Source organism: Orycteropus afer, unplaced genomic scaffold (assembly GCF_000298275.1).
Source record: "Orycteropus afer afer isolate SDZICR_OR568_19922 unplaced genomic scaffold, OryAfe1.0 scaffold00090, whole genome shotgun sequence".
NCBI classification, from domain to species: Eukaryota; Metazoa; Chordata; class Mammalia; order Tubulidentata; family Orycteropodidae; genus Orycteropus; species Orycteropus afer.
The window spans coordinates 2,397,381-2,411,013 of NW_006921677.1; positions in this window are offsets into that span (position 1 = coordinate 2,397,381).

The following is a 13,633-nucleotide window of genomic DNA, read 5'->3' on the forward strand; positions in this document are numbered from 1 at the left end:
CCACAACACACAACAGTAGTCTAGCTCTACTATTAGTGTGTAACATTTTCAGATACTTTACTGAATTTTTAGAAGTTTTACAAGATATCCCCACTCTGACTAGTCAGAACTTCAGTGTCTCCCTGCCCTAATGAATAGAGATCAAGGTTACCAGGAACCAAAGAGACAGGGAAGTGGGGAGTTAGTATGTTATTTAAAGAGTACTGAGTTTTTATTCAGGAGCTCTGGTGGCATAATGCCTAAGGCATTTGACTGCTAACTAGAAGGCTGGTGGTTCAAACCTATCAGTCACTCCGTGGAAGGAAAATGGGGCAATCTACTTCCATAAAGATTTACTGCCTCAGAAATCCAATGGGGTCGCTCTGAGTTGGAATTGACTCGATGGCAGTGAGTTCGGTATTTTTTCTCTTGAGTTTGTATTTAGGGGGATGAAAACATTTGAAAATGGACAGTGGTGATGGCTGCACAACATAGTGAATGTAATTAATGTCACTGAATGTTACACTAAAAATGGTTAACATGGCAAATGTTTTGTTACGCCTATTTTACCACAAAATTACAAAAAGAGAGAGAAAGAGAGAAAAATGTCTCCCTGTCCTGTGTGAAACAGGAAACTTGTTCAATTTACAGCTTCCTGAAAGTGGTTCTTTCCTGATCTTATAGGGTTTCACCCTTTGCATGTACAGCTTTGTATCCAGCCAAAGACTTAAGGGGTCTTCTGTGCAGATTTCTGGAGTTCTTTCTCTGTGTTGTCATTGTTATTTGCTGTCATTGAAGCAGCTGTCAACTCCTGACAACCCCATGCACCAAGGAACAAATGCTGCCTGCCGCTGCGCCATCCCCAGGATCAGTTACCGATTGGGCACTGGTGATCCACGGGGTTCTCATTGGGTAATTTTCAGCAGTAGATTGCCAGGTCTTTCCCCCTCATCCGTCTTAGTCTGGAAGCTCTGCTGAAACCAGTTTAGCAACATAACAACACGCAAACCTCCACTGACAGACAGGTGGTGGCTGCTCATGGGGTACATCAGCCAGGAATAGAACCCCGGTCTCCCACATGGAAGATGAGGATTCTACCACGGAACCACCAATGCCCGCTTTTCTCTGTATCTCCCTCTGTTCTGGCATCTTGCCCTGCACATTTGAGCCATCTCAGCTCCCCAGATCTGATCTCAGTGAGGCTTCCATGCCCAGGTTGGGTTCCCCCAGCTGCAATTCAGAAAGCACCTCAGGCAAATAGCTGAAGCAACTCCCTTCATTTGTTTGCCTTCTTTCCCAGATCACAGTCCTGTGCTGCCTGTTTTCAATGTCTGATAATATGTGCTTCATCTATTTTGTCCAGTTTTTAATTATTGAGGTGGGGGGGCGCAGGTCCAAAACAAACAAACCAAAAATCCCATTCCCATCAAGTTGATTCCAACACATAGCAAACTTTAGGACATAGTAGAATCACATCATGGGGTTTCCAAGAATATAATCCTTACAGAAGCAGACTGCCATATCTTTCTCTCGCAGAGCAGCTGATGGGTTCAAACTGCCAACCTTTTGGTTAGCAGCCAAGTCCTTAGTCACTGCACCATGAGGGCTCCTTTGGACAAGTCTGGTATAACTGGATTATTTTGCCGCACCCATTCGCAGAAACCTCTGCTTCATGGCCTGCATCAACCCTGAGCCCAAGTTCCCTTTTCTCTGGAGACAGAGACAACAAGCAAGATTTCTCAATCCCACTAACCTTCAATGTGTCCTTGCTTTGTGGAGACATGGCTTGGCTGCCAGGACTTTGTAAGCACCTTGACCTACCAGGATTCTAACCAGGCTATGAAAAACATAAAGTAAGGCCTTGCTACCATTGCCTAGGAGCAGACTGTGTATCTTAGGAAAGAAGGAGAAATGGAAAGCAAGGGAATAGAAGAGAACAGATGGCTAAGGGGAGTTAAGGAGAAAAAAAAATCACAACTAGGAAATAAGTATTTTACCTCTCCATGAATTAAGGACTCATAGTGACCCCTTTGGGTTTCCAAGGCAGTAAATCTTTATGGAAGTAGATTGCCACATCTTCCTTCTGAGGAGCAGCTGGTAGGTTTGAATGGCCAACCTTTTCGTTAGCATTCAAATGCCTTAGGCTCTACACCACCAGAACTTATATGAATTAAGCTTTCCAAAAAACAGCAGCACTTCTGCCTCTTGCCCTGTGGCATACCAGGGGTACTGTGAGCATTGAGGCAAGGATTTCTGTTTTCATTCATTCCATTTTCTCTCATCTGCAAGGAAGGGCATGTCTGTAATAAGGAATCCTGACAAGACAGTCGCTATCTATAGTGAAGCTATTTTAACTTAAGAACTAAAAACTGAAAAGTTGTCAAATGAAGACAATGGATTTTGGTACTGGAGTGATGGCAGGTGTTGAATGCTGGAGGCTTCAACGAGTCGATCCTGTTTCTAAACAAGCATGCTAGCTGTGCCATGTGACACAGTGCAGGCACTGTGGCTCCTTTCAGCTTCTGTAGCAAAATGGCTTTCTATGTGCAGTCTACCACGACAGTAAAAAATCCATCCTCAAGGACAACAGTTGTGGAGTTAAAATGAATTTCTACTTGGATTTCAGGCTTTGCTCTGAAGAAACAAAACCAGACTGTTGCCAGGACTGCCAGAGTTATCCAAAGACTCTTTCCCCACCCCCTTTCACAAAAGACAGGTGGGGTGCGATTAAATATGCTTTTATTTTTGTTGTTTTATTTTGTTTCTGGCTCAGTGAGAAGAAACCCAGCCATGTCATTATTCAATATAAAGCCTAACCCATGAACTGAAGTGGGATGGGGACTGCAGGACACTGTGTAGGAAGAGAGTTTTGTCTACCACTGCTATAAACCGAAACCAAACCCACTGCCACTGAGTCATTTCTGACTCATAGTTTCCCCCATAGGCTTTCCAAGGCTGTAAATCTTTATGGAAGCAGACTGCCTCATCTTTCTGCTATGCAAAGGTTGGTGGGTTCAAACTGCAGAACTCTTTGGTTAGCAGCCCAATGCTTAACCACAGCACCACCAGAGTTCCTTTACCATTGCTGAAGGACAACCAAATCTAAAACTGGCAATCTTCCCTTCATCCCTCTTCTCTATTGAATTGGGACACTGAGGCAGACTAGGAATGGAAGATATCCAAAGTTGTCTCAAAGAGCAGCTGTTTCAACAAGGCTATTGGGTGTGATTTAAGTGACCAAGAATAGTATGTGCATGAGCTACTGCAATGACTATGTGGATGCTGCTTCTATTTGGAACTGAGAGAAGAGACTTCCCACCAAGAATGATTTCAAGTAAGAATTTTTTTTTTTTTTTTTCCCAGCCATTGGCATATGGTCATTTTTCTGTAGGGGAATGTGGTGTTTGCTGGATTCTTCTACTCATTCTCCTTATTTTAAGCAGGGGTAACTCTGAGGGGTAACACTAATTGATTCTATGCTAAGGATGGGACTATTAGGAGATATGGGAGCCATCAAGACCTGTGGTGGGGTGCGTTTCCAGGTTGATACCCTCAAATCGAGGATTTAAACAGAGCAGGTGGATGCCTTGCCACCACCAAGTGGTGTCATTAATGCGTCTGCAGCAAGCAGAGCCCTGTGACCTTGGAGAGTCAGAGTACACTGTAGCGGCCACACTGTGGTTAGGCTTAGTCATCCACATGAGTCCCTTGCTTGCTTTGTGTTCTTTGACTGCCATTCGGAGGTCCCAGCTACAGAACAGGGACAGCTCAAATAACCCGAGCAATGGCCAAACCAGCAACTGATGGTTGATAGGTCAGGGTGTTAGCTTAAGATGAGAAAACACTTAAAGAAAGAAAACAACATGGCCACTGCTCTCTTAAGAATTTGTAATCTCCTGGGGAGGGGAGAGGGAAAAAGAAGGAGGAAGGGGAGGAAGAAGAAGAAAAGGAAAAGGGAGAAGAGAAAGAAGAATAGAGAGACTAAAGACAGAGACAGAGAAAGAGAGACGCTAAGACAAAATTAAGTATTAAATCTAGAAGGAAACTTAGATGCAGCTATCTGTCCCGATGTCTTTAGTCTCCGAAGAGGGAAAATTAAGTTAAGAAAATTGAAGGAATTTGCCCAAGATCACAGAGGAATTTTGGATCAGACATGCCTGTTCCCAGACTAGATCTTTTTACTAACCACAGAGCCCTCCCCACACGTACACATGTATATATATACGTACATGAAGACTCATTCAAACACGGAGAGGGATTTTTCTGTATAGTCCTCTGAAGGCACAGAGGCCTGTCATGGGGAATTGCATGCAATTCAGCGTTATGGAGGCCATAAGGGCCTTGCTCTGGAGACTTCAATTAGAGGCAGAGCTAGTGATATAGCAGATACTCTTAATGTAATCTATGGGAATACCAAACAACAAACAAACAAACCCATTGCTGTCAAATGTATTCCAATTCATAGTGACCCTACAGGACAGAGTAGAATTGTCCCATAGTGTTTCCAAGGCATAATCTTTACAGAAACAGCCTGCTACATCTTTCTTTCATGGAGCAGCTGGCAGGTCCCAACTGCTGACCTTTTGGTTAACAGCTGAGTACAGAACCACTGCACCAGCAGGGCTGGTTTCTACTGGAGTACAGGCTATTTATATAAGAGCAAGAGGGAACCACTGAGTGGTGTGAACAGTTGAGGCACTTGGCTGTTGACCAAAAGGTTGGAGGTTGGAGTCTGCCCAGAGGCACCTCGGAAGAAAGGCCTGGCCATCTACTTCCAAAAATCAGCCACTGAAAACCCTCCAGAGCACAGTTCTATTCTGACACACCAGAGGTCACCATGAATCAGAGTCAACTCCACTAGATGGCAACTGGTTAAGAGAGACTGAGAGTGAGTGAGAGTCCCACACAGGGAATATGTTGCGATAAGGGGGGTTTGAGCTAGCAGACCCTCCATTCCCTTCTGCCTCCAGCCTGTTCTATGTAGTAGGTAGCCTTTGCCACCAGCACAAAGTAGGTACAGCTTAAGGGTAAATGCCTGTGTGCCCCTGTGGTGACTTGGAGTTTAGATTGGGGCTATTTTTGAACAATTTTGCACAAAGGAAGAATAAATAGCCCCTGCTTAATTCCATGCTGTTTGTATAGCTGCTTTGAGGTCAGCTATATAAATCTTTGGATGGTCTTCTAATATAGAAAGCCCATGGGCCTCTCTGGCTTTCCTTTTACATTTGACATTTGTCAGAGTTCTCCACCCATCTCCCTTTTCTCTAAGTTTTTCACCAATGTTAGGTGACCACCTCAACCTACCTTGGAATGTTTCCACCTTGTTTCATGGAACAGAGTCATTTCCCTCTTAGTTGGGCTTGCTATTGTATTTTAACTTCTATAACTTTCCTCCATAAAATGCCTCCTCTCACTTTATAACATCAGCCATAGTATTTTTTAAAACTTTTCATTGTGATTTGGGTGAAAGTTTACAAAGCAAATTGGTTTTCCATTAAACAATTCATACACATTTAGTTTTGTGACATTGATTGCAATCCTCACAATGTAACAGGACTCTTTCCACTTCCTCCCTGTGTTTACTGCTTCCATTAGTCCTTCTTTCCTATCCCTTCCTGCCTTCTGGGCAAATGGTGCCCTTTTGATCAAGTTTGGTTGACTTTTCTAAGCAATGTGTACCTCCCTGGTGTTACTGTTTACCTTGCCTATCTATTTGCTGAAAATTGAGTCAAGATAATGAGTTTGGCTCTAGGCCTGAAGAGTATCTAAGGGTCATAGTTTCAGGGGTTTCACTAGTCTCTATCTGACCAATAAGCCTGGGTTTCTTTTTTGTTTTGTTGTTGTTTTTAAGATTTTGAGTTTTGTTCCTCATTTTTCTCCCATTCTGTGCAGGACCTCCCATTGTGATCTCTTTCAGAGCAGTGGTAGCTGGGTACTACCTAGTTCTTCTGAACTTAGGGACATGGAATCTGGGTTTCACATGGTCCATTAGTCCTTTGGACTAATTGTTTCCATGCATCTTTGATTTTCTTCACTCTGCTTTGCTTTGGATGGGGGGAGACCAACAGTTGCATCTTAGATGGCCACTTGCAAGCTTTTAAGACCCCAGTGGCTATTCGCCAAAGTAGGATATAGGAGAACACTATCTTTGTGGATTATGTTGTGCCAATTGAACTTGATGTCCTCAGAGACTATGGTCCTGAGCCCCCAGGCCCAGTGACTCATAATATCAGAAATAGTACTTTATATTGACATGGTGTTTTGGAATTTTCAAAGTGTTTTCCACTCCTAAAGACTCACAAATCCTCTAAGGCGTGAACTGTAAGCTCTGAACACCCACAATTTTCATTTGCTTTCAGTTTCTGAAGTCTTCTTCAACACTGCTGCTTTTAAATTTCTCTTACTCTTGGTGAAAGAATCAAAAGTCATCTTCTTCAAGGTGAGAAGCATTGTTCTTCTTGGCCTAAGTTTCAAAGTCTGTCCATGAAGAGTCTGTGTGACTTATTTGCATGTTCAAATTCTACTCATGTCCTATTTTTAACTCAATGAGTGGCATATGCTAGGCATAGTGCTTGGTACTAGGAATACTATGAGTGACAAGTCACTGCTCTAGGGAGTTCACAGTGTAGAGTGAGCAGCAAAAAGTTGGCCTAGTGATAACTGGCACAATAAGGTGTGTGTAGAAGTCTCACCTCCTATTTAGGAGACCCAGGTTCAATTCCCAACCAATGCACCTTAAGCGCACCACTCTCCATCTGTCAGCAGAGGTTTGCCTGTTGTTATGATACTGAACAGATTTCAGCAGAGCTTCCAGACTGAGAGAAGCTAGGAAGAAAGGCCTGGTGATATACTTCCCAAAAGCAGCCAATGAAAACCCTATGGATCATAGACACTTCACCAAAGGAGATATTCAGGCAGCCAATAAACACATGAATAAATGTCTATGACCATTAGCCCTTAGAGAGATGCAAGTCAAAACAACCATGAGACACCGTCTCACCCCAGCATTAATAGCAAAATTCAAAACAAAGTTCAAGAAGACAGAAAACAAGAAATGCTGGTGAGAATGTGGAGAGATTGGGACTCTCATACACTACTCGTGGGAGTAAAATAATACAACCACTGTGGAAATCAGTATGGTGATTCCTTAAAAAGTTGGAAACAGAAATACCATTTGATCCAGCAATCCCATTACCAGGTATATATCCTAAAGAAGTGAGAACCAGGACATAAATAGTTATATACACATTCATGTTCCTTGCAGCACTATTCACAATAGCAAAGAGATGGAAACAACCTAAGCACCCACCAACTAAGGAATGGATAAACAAACTGTGGTACATACACACAATGGAATACTATGCAACCCTAAAGAATAATATAGAATCTGCAAAACACCACATAATGTGGATGAACTTGAAGGACATTATGCTGAGTGAAATGAGTCACTCAGAATATTATATTAGTCTGCCACTGCAAAAAGTCAAGGAAAGGTTTATACATGGAAGGAAACTTTGTTGGTTACCAGGGATGGAAGGGGAGAAAAGGGAAAATTCCTAGATAGGTTGGAAACTATATATATATACACACATATAAAATTTTTTCTTCTTTTTTTTTTCTCCCCAAAAAGGGATCATGAGGCTGGCACAGGACCAGGCCATGTTTCGTTCTGCAGTGCATAGGGTCACTATGAGTTGGAGACGATTCAACAGCATCTAACAACAACAACAATACATACATATATACATATATAAAACCCTATGGATCACGATAGTCTAATCTGCAACCAATCATGGGGATGAAGCATGAGCAGACAATGTTTGGTTCTGTTATGCACATTGTTGTTGTTGTTATGTGCCATTGAGTTGGACCCGACCCATAGCGACCCTTCGTTGGGTTTCCGAGGCAGTATCACTATGGAAGTAGATTGCCCCATCTTCCTTCTGAGGAGTGGCTGGTGGGTTTGAACTGCCAGCCTTCTGGTTAGCAGTCAAATGCCTTAGGCGCTGTGCTACCAGAGCTCCTTCTGTTATGCACAGGGTTGCCTTAAGTTTGGGGCTGACTCAACAGCAGCTAACAACAACAAATGGTGTGGCTATCTGATTAGGGCTATTCTAAGAGTGGCCATACTGACTGCTGAGGGATACACTGGGGAGGGCAGTCTAAGATGGGAGGAGGAGAGAGGCCAGTATGGCCAGTAGAAGCAGCATGTGCAATGCCCTAAAGCTGGGAGTGTGCCTGGTGGGCACAGGAAACAGCACACAAGTCAGTATGCTTAAAGAATGGGATAGAAGTGGGAGAGGCCAAAGCTCAAGATGGAAGCAGGGGCAAGCTTTGAAGGGCTCCTGTTAGAAGCTAGAGAGTTTGGGGCTAATCTATAGACAATGGGAAATAGAAATACCATTGGAAATGGTTTTGGAAGGTTTATACTGCAGGGGACATACTCAGATTTGCATTTTAGATAAATTACACTATCTGCTGTAGAATAAAATGAATCAAACCAAAAAAAAAAAAAAAAAAAAAATCTCAAACTCACTGCTGTCGAATTGGATCTGACTCATAGCAACCCCTCCTTGGGTTTCCAAGGTAGTATCAGTATGGAAGTAGATTGCCCAGTCTTCCTTCTGAGGTGTGGCTGGTGTATTTGAACTGCCAGCCTCTGGTTAGCAGTCAAATGCCTTAGGCACTATGCCACCAGAATTCCTAGAATGAATCAGAAAGAGGCAAAACTAGATACGAGGGACCCAATAGGCTGCCTGAGGGACCTGGTGGGGAAGGTGATGATGGTCTGAATTGAGATAGCAGGGGTGTAGATTGAGAGATATGGGTGGAATCAGGAGGTATTGAGGGGGTCAAGTGGAGTTATGGGTGAGGAAGTATGTGTCGGGGTGGGGGGGTTGAGTACCTGAAGAAGAGAAAGTATCCCAGGCCTGGGTAACTATGTAGATGTGGCTGTCACTCACTGAGATGTGCACATAAAACAGACAATGGTGCCAAGGTCCAGGGAGGGAGGAAGGGGTGGCTGGGGTCACCACCAATTACAGATATCTGTGGCAATTATATAGTCCCTTGGTAGGACAAATGGTTAGTATGCTTAGCTGCTAACTGAGAGGCTGGAGGTTTGAGTTCCCACAGGCATCTTGGGGGAAAAGTCTGGGGATTCTGGGGATCTGTTTCTGAAAAATCAGCCATTGAAAGCCCTCTGAAGCACAGCTGTGGGATATTTGACTTTGACACATGTGGGATAATCATAAATCAGAATCAACTCAATGGCAACCGGTTTTGGTGGCAATTAGATATACAATCTTGAGCTTAGGAGAATGAACTACACTAGGGTGGAGACAATGACCTAGAAATTCTCAAACTGCAGGCCCACTGTTGAGTGGCATGCATACTGGAGAAATCACCTCGATTCTCAATAAAAGTTCCTAATTTTAGTATATACATCACAGCCTCTCACCGAATGCAAGGTCCCTCCTTGCAGATGCAAGACTTCTGTTGTGACATACAAAGTAGCAAGCTCTCTGCAGAAAAATGAAGTCTTGCTGGAGCAGAGATAGGAACTATCTACAGACCCAATCCATTATAAGCACACCCTTTCCATACACTTACATTCTGTTACTACCCCTCCTTCTAAGTAGAATTTGAAGGCCCCGTCTTCAAATGCAGCTACTCCTGTTTGCATCTTAAGCTACGTGTTCAAGACAATTTTGCTAAAATGAATGAGGGGCTGCACTTTGCACATCAGCCACTTTGACAAAACCTTTATCTGTTGGAACCACCGATGGGAGACTGGAGTGATTGTCTTTTTCAAGTCAAGCCTCCTTGGACATGGGAGGAATAATGCTTAGTGGGTGGCAACTGGTTTGTCTTGGATAGCTCTCTCCAAGAAGAGCCAGAGGGGATGTGATCATTAAGACCTCTTGAATCAGCATAGGGTGTGGGGTCAGCTCTCATAAAGCTGGCACATCTAACTCTGCCGTCATCTGTGCCATCCTAAAGCCTCTTCCCATCTTCTCTCCCTCCCCCAAGGGCTCCCGGCCCTGAACACTCGGCCTTGGGCATGGGCTGGTGCTCTAAATAAATCAATGCAGTGCTGGAAAATAACTAGATCTCTTCCCGGGCCATGCCCATTGCTCCAGTTATTTTAGGACGTGCTCCTGCAAACCAGCTGCCCCTGAGAGCTGCAAAATTTCCATAGGAGCACCTAGCTGTTAGTGCAATTCACATGAAGCTGACAAATTTTTTCATCTGAGGGATTAGGAATTGAACCTTTTAATCTGAAAATTATCACATGCAAGTAGAATTCGGATGGGGGAAATGTTTTCATGCAATTTAACACAGAAACTCTTCTTACTTTGTAACACATCACATACCAAAAACGAAACTCACTGCTGTTGAGTCAGATCCGACTCACAGCGACCCCTCCTTGGGTTTCTGAGGTGGTAGCACTATGAATTAGATTGCCTTACCTTCCTTCCGAGGAGTGGCTGGTGGGTTTGAGCCACAAGCCTTCTGATTAGCACTCAAATGTCAATATTTATTCACAAAACTAAAGATATTTCAACAACTAGGGACATTCAGAATGTGCCCGGTAGCACAATGGTTAAGCACTTGGCTGCTAACAGAAAGGCTGGTGGTTTGAAATCACCAGCTGCTCCGTGGCAATATGCTCCCATAAAGAATTAAGCAAACCAAACCAAACTCACTGCCATTGAGTTGATTCTGACTCACAGCGACCCCCACTGGGTTTCCAAGTCAGTAAATCTTCATGGAGGTAGATTGCCTCATCTTCCTTCCGTGGAGCAGCTGGTGGGTTTGAGCCACAAACCTTCTGGTTGGCAGTCAATTGTGTTAGGCACTGCACCACCAGAGCTCCTTCCCATAAAGATTACAGCCTAGGAAACTTATGGGAGGTAGTTCTGCACTGTCATGTAGGATTGCTATGCATTGCAATCAGCTCGATGGCACACAACAACAAAAAAGACATTCAGGTTTCCTGGTACTGGGTTCCAATACTGGTATTGATGACTGAGATTCAGGTGAAATTGAGACCATAGATGGAGGCACCGGTGATGTAGTGGTAGATTTCTCAACTTCCACATGGGAGACCCAAGTTTAATTCCCGGCCAATGCATCTCATGTGCAGCCACCACCCATCTGTCAGTGGAAGCTTGTGTGTTTCTGTGATACTCCACAGGTTTCAGCAGAGCTTCCAGATTAAAACAAACTAGGAAGACCCACTGATTTCGATAGGTTTGCTGTAAGTTAGGGCTGACTCCTTGACAGTTAACAAAAACAAAGGCTATGGAATTTGGTCAGAAAAAGTAGCAGAATGAACTTGATGCTGCATAAAATTAGGCTACCTAGGGTATATATTTCCTGCGGGGGGTGGGGGTAATGTATTCTCTGTAAACAGAAGTAGATTGTTTCATCTTCCTCCCGCAGAGAAGCTGTTGGGTTTGAACAGTTGACCTTCTGGTTATCAGCCAAATGCCTTACCCACTGCACCATCAGAGCTCCTTTTTCTTTGATTAAAAAAAAAAAAAAAGGCATAGGGAAATTAAATAGTCATGGGGAGGAAAAAAAGACTTGTTCGTGTTAAAATTTGAAGCAATTTGACTGCTAACCAGAAGGCTAGTGGTTCAAACCCACCAGTCACTCCTTGGAAGGAAGGTTGAGCAATCTACTTCCATAGTGATACTGCCTGAGAAACCCCAAGGAGGGGTCGCTATGAGTTGGGTCCGACTTGATGGCTTAAACTGAGCTCAGTCCTCCGTGCAGTTATTTTATTCACTCATCCATTCAACACATACTTTCTGAGGCAGAAGATACTTTATTTCATAAAGCTTACGGTCTTATGGGAGACCCAGGGTGGCATAAATGGTTAAGCACTTGACTATGAATGGAAAGGCTAGCAGTTCAAACCCATGCAGAAGTGCCTTGGAAGGCAGGCCTGGTGATCTACTCCCAAAAGATCATAAAAACTCTATGGAGCGCAGTTCTACTCTGCACACATGAGGTCACCATGAGTCAGAATTGGCTTGAGAGCAACTGGCTTGGCTTTAGTTTCTATGCTCTTATGGGCAGGGTGGAGGGTAACAAGTTTCTACCCTCCTAGGAAGTAACCATTGTTTTGCCACAGCAACAAGCAGCATTGTTGTTGTCGTTGTTATGTGCTATCGAGTCAGACCCAACTCATAGCGACCCCTCCTTGGGTTTCCTAGGCAGTATCATTACGGAAGTAGAGTGCCCGACCTTCCTTCTGATAAGTGGCTGGTGGGTTTGAACCGCCAGCCTTCTGTTAGCAGTCAAATGCCTTAGGCACTATGCTACCAGAGCTCCCAACAAGTAGCATAGCAACCTGGTATTAGAACCAGTTTTAAACCCATATGCATTGATCAATGAGAACTTCACATTAGTAGCCATGGCCAGGTAATGAGTTTCTAATAATAAAGGTCAACTGATCCCTACATACCCCACTACTGAAGTTCCTTAACCTCATGCTCTCCAACACCCTATATATTACAAGATGTTCCTTGCTTAGCAAGCAGTAAATTCAGCAGACAAGTGGTAATCCCTTCCTTTGATGGGGAGAAAAGATTACTTAAACTATGTTGTTGTTGTTGTTATGTGCCCTCGAGTCGGACCTGACTCATAGCGACCTCTCCTTGGGCTTCCGAGGCAGTATCACTACGGAAGTAGAATGCCCCATCTTCCTTCCTAGGAGTTGCTGGTGAGTTTGAACTGCCAGCCCTCTGGTTAGCAGTCCAGTGCCTTAGGCACTATGTAAGCAGGGTAATTTCAGATCACATGAAAGTAATTTAAAATAAGAAGGGGTACCAGTGAGTGATGCAGTGGGGGGTAGATAGGTGCTACTTTAGATAAATTGTCCAGAAAAGGTCTCTGAAGAGATGACTTTTAAGTTGAGACATGAAGAATGAGAAAGAACAATCCATACTAAGATATCCAGTGAAAGTCATTAAGTCATGGGCTGGGAAATTTTTGAGCTAGAGTACATTGGAAAAAGTGGTAGAAAAAAAAAAAAAGAAGGGGAGGAAAAAAATCATCTCTTAAAACATTTGCAAGATTAAGTTGAAAAATGAGAAATTCCAAGTACAAAAACAAAAAAACAAACCCACAGTCAAGAACCTATACCTGCTGAAGTAAGGGCCGTGGTGCCAGGAGAGGGGACAAGGAGGGGGTGACTCCGTAGGAAATTCCTGAGTTTGCAGACTCTCTAAAGTACTTAGAATGGTGTCCTAATGGAGAAAGGCAAATCAGCAATTTTGAAATAGCAACTCCTAGAGTCTATCAAGTGCCTGTTAACAGAACAGATCCACCATTGGTGTGGCCCCTAAATTTAGCAACCATAAAAATAACAGAGTCCTAATACACCATTCATCCTTATAAGCAGGTTATTTGTGAAGTATTTTTTAAATAAGCTAAAATACTGCAGCTGTCTTCTCTCCCAGGGTGACGGTCCGGAGATTTATGCATACACCTATAGCTGACTGTGCGGTGGCTCCACACACAGCTGTAGATTAACCGGAAAACCTTGGGGTTGCTGACTACGTGACCTTTGCCAAGTCCCTTCACATTTCTGGACTTTAGGTCCATCTGGGAAGCAATGGGCAGGAATCTGCTCCGCCCA